General features: G+C 46.2%; 1 pseudogene; it reads right to left on the bottom strand.

The window, feature by feature from the left end:
- Nucleotides 1–6,266: 6,266 nt before the first annotated feature.
- Nucleotides 6,267–6,382, bottom strand: LOC121006188 (annotated as a pseudogene).
- Nucleotides 6,383–11,906: the final 5,524 nt, after the last annotated feature.

Below are 11,906 nucleotides of genomic sequence, written 5' to 3'. Positions count from 1 at the left end.
GGTGCACATTGCAAGGGGCAATTATTTTTTAAGCCACTGTGTCTCAGTAATTATTGAAGGGGACACTATCTGTGTGGTTCCTTTGTTTTCAGGTGGACTGTTTATACAGTATAATATTGAGTAGCACAGGGAGCACATCCAGAGCCACCCCCAGTCACCCTTACTCCAGCCATCACAGAAAAGCGAAATGTACCGTTTACTGCATTTAAACAGTTCCGGGAGGCAGAGGGGGAGATCGACAGCCATTTGGCGGACTTTGAAAGGCAGTGTGTACTTCTCCAGGTACCCCCAGAGGAATGGGTTACCATTCTGTCCGGCCAGCTATCTGGGAGAGCAGCGGAAGCCTTCTGGGCCATCCCAGAGGACGAGGTAAAACAATACCACCTTGTCAAAGACACCTTAGGCTACTTTCACACTAGCGTTCGGAGCGGATCCGTCTGATGTTTCATCAGACGGATCCGCTCCGATAATGCAGACGTTTGCATCCGTTCAGAACGGATCCGTCTGCATTATAACTTAGAAAATTTTCTAAGTCAGAAAGTAGCCTGAGCGGATCCGTTCAGACTTTACATTGAAAGTCAATGGGAACGGATCCGCTTGAAGATTGAGCCATATAGTGTCATCTTCAAGCGGATCCGTCCCCATTGACTTCCATTATAAGTCTGGACGGATCCGCTCGCCTCCGCACGGCCAGGCGGACACCCGAACGCTGCAAGCAGCGTTCAGGTGTCCGCTCACTGAGCGGAGCGGAGGCTGAGCGCTGGCAGGCGGATGCATTCTCAGTGGATCCGCCTCCACTGAGAATGCATTAGGTCCAGACGGATGCGTTCGGGGCCGCTCGTGAGCCCCTTTAAACGGAGCTCACGAGCGGACACCCGAACGCTCGTGTGAAAGTAGCCTTACTTAAACAATATGCCCTAACTCCTGAGGCATACCGGCGGAAATTCTGAGATACCAAAAAATTGGGATGTGACACCCACATGGATTGGCTAACAAATTGCACCGCTATCCATTGGATTACTGGGTGCCAGGCCGTATCTGCCAAGGAGGTGCTACAAGTTTTTCTCTTGGAAAATGTCTTCAATAATCTACAGCCGGACTTAGGCAACTGGGTAAGAGAACGACGTCCCCACACCCTCACAGGATCGGCCCGCCTGGCCGATGAGTATGCGGATTCCAGGCGACTGGACCCACCGTTATCCCGACCTAATCCTCGAGCCGATGCCCGGCTCCCCATTGTATCCAGACACTCTCCACGACCGGAGTTTAGGGCCCCTGTTCCGCCCGGCCCCCCTCGTTTTGCTGGTCCTTCCAGGAATACCGTAGTTCAGAGTTTTCCAAGGTGAAATATCACTGATGCCATGAACCAGGACACCTAGTGGCCAATTGCTCTTTTGACCCCCCGATCTTCCTGGAACAACTCACCCCCTGTGTCAACCCCTGCTGCATCCCGTACCCCGGCTGTCCACTGCGTGGACATGGACACTAACCCTGAGGATTATCTGGGGGTATTGTACGAGGTCAATCCCATTGAGGCTGATTACGGGGATAATAGACAGCAGCATCGACAAGAGGTCAAACTCGACGGACTGGTTGCCCAAGGATTACCGGACACTGAGGCTACCATTACACTGGTACAGGGGCACTTGGTTCCAGCCCATAAGCGTACAGGCCAAACCGTAGCTGTTCGAGTGGCTGGAGGAGCCATATTTCGCCTGCCTACTGCCCGCGTTCACCTAGACTGCGGAGCCGGATCTGGTGTAGTAAAAGTTGCCATAATGGATACCTTACCTGCAGAAGTCCTTCTGGGCAATGATTTGGGCCCCCTCACTTCTGCCTACGTTCCCACCTCTACAGCAGCTGCACACCCGGTGACGACCAGGGCCCAAGCTAGAACGGAACGGACCAGTTCACTAGCTCCTGAGACCCAGGTAAGACACCCCCTGACTGCGACTAATCCCCAGACCTTGATAGCTTGGGACCACCCTGAGGAGTTTGGGAGGGAGAATAGAGGGGATCTGTCCCTCCAGAAGTATAGGGAAAAGGCGGGAACAGGAGCTGGGGGGTTGGACAACAAAGTTTTTATGTGGGACGCTAATAAGTTATACTGGGTCACTGAACAGGCAGGACAGAACCCCTACCAAAAGTTCCAGTTAGTAGTCCCCAGCAAGTATCGAAGGGAAATCCTTAGGATTGGGCACGACATTCCCTTGGCCGGGCACTTAGGAGCAACCCGTACATTACACCGGGTAACCCAGATCTTCTTTTGGCCTGAGGTACACGCAGACATACGAACTTACTGCCGAACCTGCGATGTGTGCCAGCGAGTGGGGAAACGGGGGGGATCACCCCAAGGCTCACTTGGTACCCCTGCCAATTATTGAAGAACCCTTCAGCAGGATAGCCATTGACCTTGTGGGACCCCTTGCCAACCCTAGTCCATCCGGTAAGAAGTACATACTTACTGTGGTGGACTATGCTACTCGCTATCCAGAGGCAGTTGCTCTATCAAACATACAGGCAGACACTGTAGCTACCGCTCTGGTGCAGATTTTCTCCCGAGTCGGGTTTCCCGAGGAAATCCTATCGGACAGAGGCACACAATTTACTGCAGAACTGACACAACAGCTGTGGAAGGTCTGCCGTAAATTGGTACTTAGTTCACCCTACCATCCCCAGCCTAATGGCCTCTGTGAGCACCTCAATGGAACCTTGAAGCAAATGCTCACAACTTTCACCAGCGACTACAGAGAAGCAGGAATCAACTGGGTTCTCCCCCTTCGAGCTTCTATATGGGAGAAAGGTGTGAGGGCCCCTTGATCTCATCAGGGAGCACTGGGAGGGGGAAACGGAGAATGATTGGACCCCGATCTTATCATACGTACTGGAGCTGTGGGACCGCATGGAGCAGCTAACATGGGCAGTGAAAGACAACCTCCAGGCAGCCCAAGGGCGACAGAAGGTGTGGTATGTTAGGGGTGCCCGACAACGCAATTTATTTTTAGGACAAAAGGTCTTAGTACTGAAGCCCGTTAAGCATGATAAACTGCAGGCCTCCTGGCAGGGACCCTATAAGGTGATAGGGAAGCTGTGCGATACAACTTATATCATCGCCAGTTGTAAGGATGAGAGGCTGAAAAGAGCCTTTCATATTAATATGTTGAAAGAAAAAGAGACCGGAGAATGTGTCTGCGGTATGTAGCCCTGCTACCGAGGACCCTGACAACCTACCCTTACCTGACCTCTTAGAGAAGGGGTCACCCACCGATCTCCTTAGCCAGGTTCAGTTAGGGGACAAACTCACTCCCACTGAGAGGGAACAGTTGCACAACCTATTACAGGCTAAGAGCCTTACTTTTTCCCAAGAGCCTGGGTACACCACTCTCACGACTCACAGAGTGGAAACCCCTGGACAAGCCCGACTCTGACAGCCCCCTTTCCGCATCCCTGAAGCAGTCAGAGAGGGGATGCGGAAGGAGATTCATGAGATGCTGAGGTTAGGGGTAATCGAACCCTCAGACAGCCCCTGGGCATCTCCTGTAGTATTAATTCCCAAGACAGATGGTACTAGCAGATTCTGTGTGGACTACCGCAAGTTAAATGACAGGACGGTGACTGATGCCTACCCTATGCCCCGAGTAGAGGAGATTTTGGATCGCATAGCCAGGGGACACTATCTAACCACCATTGACCTCTGTAAGGGCTATTGGCAAATTCCCCTGGCCAAGGAGGCGATCCCCAAGTCAGCCTTCATCACCCCGTTTGGCCTGTACCAGTTTAAGGTCATGCCATTTGGGATAAAAAATGCCCCAGCCACACTTGGTGGATAGACTTCTTGATGGCTTCCAGGACTTCGCTTCTATAGTGAGTCCTGGGAGGAACACTTAGCTCACGTAGGAACAGTACTGGATCAGATTAGGGCTGCTGGACTGACTCTGAAACCAGACAAATGCTATTTTGGGATGGCTGAGGTCCAGTACCTAGGACACCAGGTGGGGTGTGAAAAACAGCGACCCGAGCCTGCTAAGATTGAGGCTGTCGCTAACTGGCCCACAGCTCGCACCAAGACCCAAGTATTGGCCTTCCTGGGTACAGCCGGGTATTACAGACGCTTCATACCAGACTATAGCGCCATTGCCAAACCCCTGACTGACCTGACCAAGAAAAATTTACCCCGACAGGTCTTGTGGTCTCTGAACTGTGAAACTGCGTTCCAAGCTCTTAAGACTGCATTAGTTCATGCGCCCATCTTGGCTGCCCCAGTCCCTAACAAACCCTTTATTGTCCATACAGATGCTTCAATGTTCGGACTGGGGGCAGTTCTGAGCCAGGTGGGAGAAGATGGAGGAGAGCACCCTGTCACCTACCTTAGTAGAAAGCTTCTTCCCCAAGAGGTCAGCTACGAGGTGGTGGAGTGCTTAGCCCTGGTGTGGGCCTTAAAGAAATTGACTCCATATTTATATGGACAGGAGTTCACACTTGTTACAGACCATAATCCGCTTGTGTGGCTAAACCGTGTTGCAGGGGACAATGGCCGGCTACTGAGATGGAGTCTGGCACTCCAACCCTACAACTTTACCATCCAGTACCAGCCCGAAAAACAGAATGGCAAAGCAGATTGATTATCCCAGCAGACTGATATCAACCCCGCATACCAGAGACTGGACAGCCCCAAGTTGACCTGAAAAAGGGTCAAACCGGGTCTGCCAGCGTGTTCCACTGAGAGGGAGCCATGTAACAGAAGCCCTCTGTTTGTTTGTTGGAATATTGTGGATTTTGGGGAATTTTTAATGCGTATAAAAAAAAAAGAAAGTGGTTTTACTGTCTGGAGATGATTAGGTTACCTACAGTGTCTAACCTGATTATCTCCCAGGCAGAGGGGAAACATTGTGTGGGACTGTCCCGGATTATGTGATTATTTCCATTGGTCTGTGTGTTTGTCACTCAGTTCTCCATCAGGTCCCCAGGGGAGGTCCCCTTCCATGGAGACTGGTATATAAGGCCAAGGGTGGCACCAATAAATGTTGTTCTTCTTACCCTCAACTCGCAGCCTCGTCTCGTGTTGTAGGGAACAGCTATATCCCTACTAGCTCTTGTAAGAGCTGCACAGCTACTGGAAATCGCAACTCGGCTTGGAAGTCTCTGGAGCAGCTCTACAGCGCTGACCAGGGGAGAAGGACGTCGCCAACGGTCAATACGGTCAATACCGTATACAATATCGTATAGTATAACTAACCCTTCCCCCGTAAGACCAAAACAACCAACTCAGGAAATGACACCAACCCCCCGAACTAGAATGACAGGACACATAAGGTCCTGAGCTTCAGGATAACCAAGGGGCAGCAGCATAATTGCACCCCGGGTGCAAAGCTATATCAACCACTTCCGGAAGAAGTTGTGACCACCTGAATTCCTGGATCCCTGTCCAAAGACTTCACCTCTCGAAAACAAGGAGTGCCCCCCGAGCATGCGAGCCTCGCTGCACTAGAGATATATGAAAGGTCACCATCAACACATTGAAAGCCCAGGACCTAAAAGAAAAAACAATTAGCCCAAAACTCAACCCACAAAGAGGATCATAAATTAGGTCTAAAATAGATATCGTTCATAAAACACTGTTACATACATATACCATTATTATTAATATATAGATATATGGACCAAAAGTTTATGATGGGATCCGAACCCATGACCTTCTGTATCAGAGGCAAAGCACTTACTCACACAGCTATGACAGCTGTACTATAGATTTCTTTTTTTTTTTTGTTATATACATAAAGGAACACCACAAAATCAAAGAGGAAACCATCCTAATGTCAAATTAGAGCCCACCATATGTGAAGTTAAAACGAATATCAACGAATCTTACCTACCAGACCAACCCAGGCGGAGGGGAGGTACCCGCCCAATATTTTACAGAATTATCATGAATGACGGACCCCCAACTCAAGAGTACTAATATTCCTTACCCCAACTGAAATAACAACTGAAATAATTATTATTATTTTCTTTTTTTTTTTCTTTTTTCTTATTCATTATTTACAGTTATTCATTTATGTATTCATATTGGGTGAGGGATTCCCAACCCAAAAACACTGCAGGAAAGCAAGCTGCTAAATCACAGACCTACAGCTGCAGACTACGCCATGCATATACAATGGAAAGACAAACAGCCTAGAGAAATCATTAATCAGCCAGAACAAAAGGCTGAAGGGGACGGCAGGGCCGAAAAATTTAATACACCCCAAACTATACCCGAATCGTCTATGAAATTTTGGTAGAGATACCACAAGGTAGGTGGCATACATGTGTTGTGAGGGCTGTGCAGCCTAGTCCATCCTTGTCAAGGGGGGTGCTAAGCTTCCCTTCTGTCAACCAACCCAAAGAAACTGATGCATCTCTATCACAGCTGCCCAGAGTGGGATCCGAACCCATGCTGCCAGAAACGACCTGAACTCAGTGACTTAGACCGTTCGGACATCCAGACCAAACCATACAGCGAAACGAGTCATGTAGAAAGATGCTTGGAGGATCACCATGCTGATCTGTGAAGACCTACCAGGAGGACCATTCAGTGGTTGACCCGTACAAACATAATAAGAAAACCCAAATGTGTCCAACAAACCCCAAGGAATAGAGCAAATGTAGAGGGATTACACTACCGCGCCTCCCCCCGGAAATATGAACTAAGAACATCATATCATTCTTGGAAGCCCAAATAGTGTTTTTTTTTTCTTTTTTCTTTTTTTTAATACCTCTTCCCAGGTAGATAAGGTGATGTGAGCTCCAGGCCCACTGATCAGGAGGCGATGACACTACCCCTAAACTAGTAACTTGACACAAGCAGGAACTTAACATGAAGTACTACTTTCCACCCGAAATCACCCAAATATACCGCTCTCATACTCCCAATGTGCATCATACATACAGTACAGACCAAAAGTTTGGACACACCTTCTCATTCAAAGAGTTTTCTTTATTTTCATGACTATGAAATCCTGTCATGTGACCCCCCCCGTGTCGGCGATCGCAGCAAACCGCAGGTCAATTCAGACCTGCGGTTTGCTGCGCTTTTTGCAGTTTCTGATCCCCGCGGTCCCTGTGTCACAGGGTTCCGAAGGTGCACTCGGTCCCCCATTGCCCGCAGAACTGTTGCTTAGCTTTTGGAATGAGGTTCTGTGTTTGACCTCATTCCCAGGGCGGCTTTACTAGCTGGGTGGCTCCTTGCTCCTAAGTCTGCCTTGAGCGCCGAGCTGATCACTCGGTGCTCGACTGGTTGGTCTGTCGGTCATGTGACGCTGGCCACGTCACATGACCCTCACTCCCCACTATAAATACAGGCAGCCTGCTGGCTACAGGTTGCCTGTTAATTTCTAGGTTCCTGGTATTTGTTGGACTGCTGAATACTTACCTGATCCTGTTCCTTGACCATCCTTTTGCCTGATCCTCCTGTACTGCACATCCGTCCTGGTATTGTGACCTCGGCTCCCACCTGACTACTCTCTTAGGACTCCTCTTGTACTTCTCTGCTCTCCTGGTATTTATTACCCCGGCTTCTCCTGACAATTCTCTGCTTGCTCCATTTGTACTTTGCAGCTTTCCTGGTATTGACTCGGTCCGTTCACGTCCTGTTGTTTGTCTGTCTGTCATCCCTGCACTTACTCCAAGTTAGGGATTGCCGTCCAGTTGTCCCCTGTCCTTAGGACTCGCGAGGCAAGTAGGCAGGGCCAGGGGTAAGGGTGGAGCGCAGTGGTCACTTCCCTCCCCCCTGTGTGTGTGTGTACGCGACCGTTACACCCTGACTGCGGGGATCAGAAACTTTAGAGTGCCTAAAATCAATAATTTTCACCCCCCCCTGCACGATTTGATGCCGGCGGGTGGTGCAGGGGGGGTGTCGCAGGCGGTGGGGGCGTTGCGGGAGGCGGGCGGTGCGGCAGGTGGGATCGCGATCCCCCTCGCCTCCCCTTGAAAATTCGTTGGCTTCTAGTGGGTTATACCAGGGTGTCAGCACATTGCTGGGACCCTGGTATAAACGGCTGACATCGGTGATGCAATGTCAGCCGTTTAACCATTTCCATACAGTAACCCTTTCCGTTTAACAGTAAGAGGGAGCTCCCTCCCTCTCCCATCGGGGGGCTGCTGTGCCTTTGCAGCCCCCCGATGGAGAGGGAGAGAGCCCCCAGACAGCCCCCCTCAGCCCTGTGCTTACCCTTCCCCGTCTGCGAAGTTGTGGCAGTCGGGGAAGGTTCCCATGGCAACAGGACGCCGTCTCAGGCGTCCTGCTGTCCATGGTGCTGAACAGATCTATGCTAAAAGCATAGATCTGTTCAGTGTAAGTAAAATACAGTACAGAGCCCTATATAGGGTTCTGTACTGTATTATACAGACATCAGACCCACTGGATCTTCAAGAACCAAGTGGGTCTGGGTCAAAAAAAATTAAATAAAAGTGAAAAAAGTTAAGATAAAAAAAACAAAACATTTATCACTGAATAAAAATAAAAAAAATAAAATACACTACACATATTAGGTATCGCCGCGTCCGTAACGACCTGATCTATAAAACGGTCATGTTACTTTCCCCGCATGGTGAACACCATAAAAATAAAAAAATTAAAACTATGAGAAAATTGAAATTTTGCCCACCTTACTTCCCAAAAAAGGTAATAAAAGTGATCAAAAAAGCATGTATGCCAAAATAGTACCAATCAAACCGTCATCTCATCCCGCAAAAAATGAGACCCTACTCAAGATAATCGCCCAAAAACTGAAAAAACTATGGCTCTTAGACTATGGAAACACTAAAACATGAATAATGAGTTTTGTTTGGCTGTTAACCCTTGCTTTGTAACTGGAAAAAAAATATTAAAATGGAAAATCTGCCAAAAATGTGAAATTTTTAAATTGTGTCTCTATTTTCCATTAAATCTTGTGCAACACCTAAAGGGTTAACAAAGTTTGTAAAAATCAGTTTTGAATACCTTGAGGGTTGTAGTTTCTTAAATGGGGTCACTTTTATGGAGTTTCTACTCTAGGGGTGCATCAGGGGGGCTTCAAACGGGACATGGTGTCAAAAAAACAGTCCAGCAAAATTAGCCCTCCAAAAACCAAACGGCGCACCTTTCACTCTACGCCCCGCTGTGTGGCCGTACAGTAGTTTACGGCCACATATGGGGTGTTTCTGTAAATGGCAGAGTCAGGGCAATAAATTTACAGTCTTGTTTGGCTGTTAACCCTTGCTTTGTTAGTGGAAAAAATGGGTTAAAATGGAAAATTAGGCAAAAAAATGAAATTCTCAAATTTCATCCCCATTTGCCAACAACTGTTGTGCAACACCTAAAGGGTTAACGACGTATGTAAAATCAGTTTTGAATACCTTGAGGGGTGTAGTTTCTTAGATGGGGTCACTTTTAGGGAGTTTCTACTCTAGGGGTGCATCAGGGGGCTTCAAATGGGACATGGTGTAAATAAACCAGTCCATAAAAATCAGCCTTCCAAAAACCAAACGGCGCACCTTTCACTCTATGCCCCGCTGTGTGGCCGTACAGTAGTTTACGGCCACATATTGGGTGTTTCTGTAAACGGCAGAGTCAGGGCAATAAAGATACAGTCTTGTTTGGCTGTTAACCCTTGCTTTGTTAGTGGAAAAAATGGGTTAAAATGAAAAATTTGACAAAAAAATGAAATTCTCAAATTTCCTCCCCATTTGCCAATAACTCTTGTGCAACACCTAAAGGGTTAACAATGTATGCAAAATCAGTTTTTAATACCTTGAGGGGTGTAGTTTCTTAGATGGGGTCATTTTTGGGTGGTTTCTATTATGTAAGCCTTGGAAAGTGACTTCAGACCTGAACTGGTCCCTAAAAATTGAGTTTTTGTAAATTTCTGAAAAATTTCAAGATTTGCTTCTAAACTTCTAAGCCTTATAACATCTCCAAAAAATAAAATATCATTCCCAAAATAATTCAAACATGAAGTAGACATATGGGGAATGTAAATTCATCACAATTTTTTGGGGTATTGCTATGTATTACAGAAGTAGAGAAACTGAAACTTTGAAATTTGCAAATTTTTCCCAATTTTTGGTAAATTAGGTATTTTTTTGTGCAAAAAATAATAATTTTTTGACTTCATTTTACCAGTGTCATGAAGTACAATATGTGACGAAAAAACAATCTCAGAATGGCCTGGATAAGTCAAAGCGTTTTAAAGTTATTAGCACTTAAAGTGACACTGGTCAGATTTCCAAAAAATGGCCTGGTCCTTATGTGAAAATGAGCCCGGTCCCTAAGGGGTTAAAAATGAAGGTCAGTCAGTCAGCCGAAAAATTGGGAAAACTTTGAAAGTAAGGGCAATTTGACCATGAAGGAGAGTGATGGGGTGCTGCGCCAGATGACCTGGCCTCCACAGTCACCTGACCTGAACCCAATCGAGATGGTTTGGGGTGAGCTGGACCGCAGAGTGAAGGCAAAAGGGCCAACAAGTGCTAAGCATCTCTGGGAACTCCTTCAAGACTGTTGGAAGAACATTTCAGGGGACTACCTCTTGAAGCTCATCAAGAGAATGCCAAGAGTGTGCAAAGCAGTAATCAAAACAAAAGGTGGCTACTTAGAAAAACCTAGAATATGACATATTTTCAGTTGTTTCCCACTTGTTTGTTATGTATATAATTCCACATGTGTTAATTCATAGTTTTTATGCCTTCATAGTCATGAAAATAAAGAAAACTCTTTGAATGAGAAGGTGTGTCCAAACTTTTGGTCTGTACTGTATATCTAGATAGAAATACATATATTTTTTTTTTTATATATATTTTTTTTATTTTATTTATTTTTTATTCCCATAAAAAAACGAATTCGACTGCTGCATAAAAGGAGAATTATGAACTGCAGGGAAGTAAACTACTACACTCCACACTGAAAGGGAAATTGGGAGAACACCCGGCGGGACTGATCTATCCCGAAAAACATCCGCAAAAAAGGCCAGCCAATAAACACTACACAGGATAGAAGCAAGGCTTCTCACGCAGGAGGATATCAACATACGTAATAAAATTTATATATAGATCAAACCTGTGTATTTAATTATATATGTATTTTTTTTTACATATATTGTAATATATATATTCCAATTATAATGTTTTTTATATATTTTTTTATCACCTATAAAATTACTTTGTTAAATTATTTATTATTAGTATCATTTTATTCTTTTTAATCACGTTTTATTTGAATTTTCTTTTTTTCTTTTTTTTATTTATTTTTCTTTTTTAATACATAGATATATATACTCAGTTCCATTATTTTTATTTTTTATTTTTTTATTAATACCCTTTGTTATTCATTTGTTTATTTTAATGCCTATAATATATTAATTTGGTTATAAGTTTTTTATTATTTTTTTTATTTTTTTATTAATTAACGTATAAACAGAGAAAACCTCCATATATGCTTATGATATCCCGTTGCTCAGGGCTGCACCTGAGTTGCCCAATCTCCAGGAAAATATGTGTGGGTAACCTACAGGCTCTGTAAACCCACCCTGAAGCCACTGAGCAACCATCGAGATCGTTGTTTTTTTTTTTTTTTTGCTATTGAGCAGGGTCTCTACCAGTGATTCTAAATCTGTACAAGAACCACCCTCCCCGCAGTACTCACCAGTCACAGAAAGGGACTGCACCTCCAAAGGAGCGGGTACGGGCTGCAGCGACCTGGCCGAGCCCTGGAGTGACGGTCAGGCAACAGCCTCGTACGGTGTTTGTATAACCAGACTCCTCCGATGCGCTTGACATTCCGTCCTAAAGATGATGGTAAGCGCAACCGGAGGATCTGGAGCGCCCATTTCTCCCGGAAACCCAGGAACGGCAACGGGACTGGCGCATGCGGAATCCATTATGGCCATGCCTCC

Source organism: Bufo bufo, chromosome 6, assembly GCF_905171765.1.
Source record: "Bufo bufo chromosome 6, aBufBuf1.1, whole genome shotgun sequence".
NCBI classification, from domain to species: domain Eukaryota; kingdom Metazoa; phylum Chordata; class Amphibia; order Anura; family Bufonidae; genus Bufo; species Bufo bufo.
Note: the sequence above shows the minus strand (reverse complement) of the source record. Positions and strands in the feature narration are given on the sequence as shown.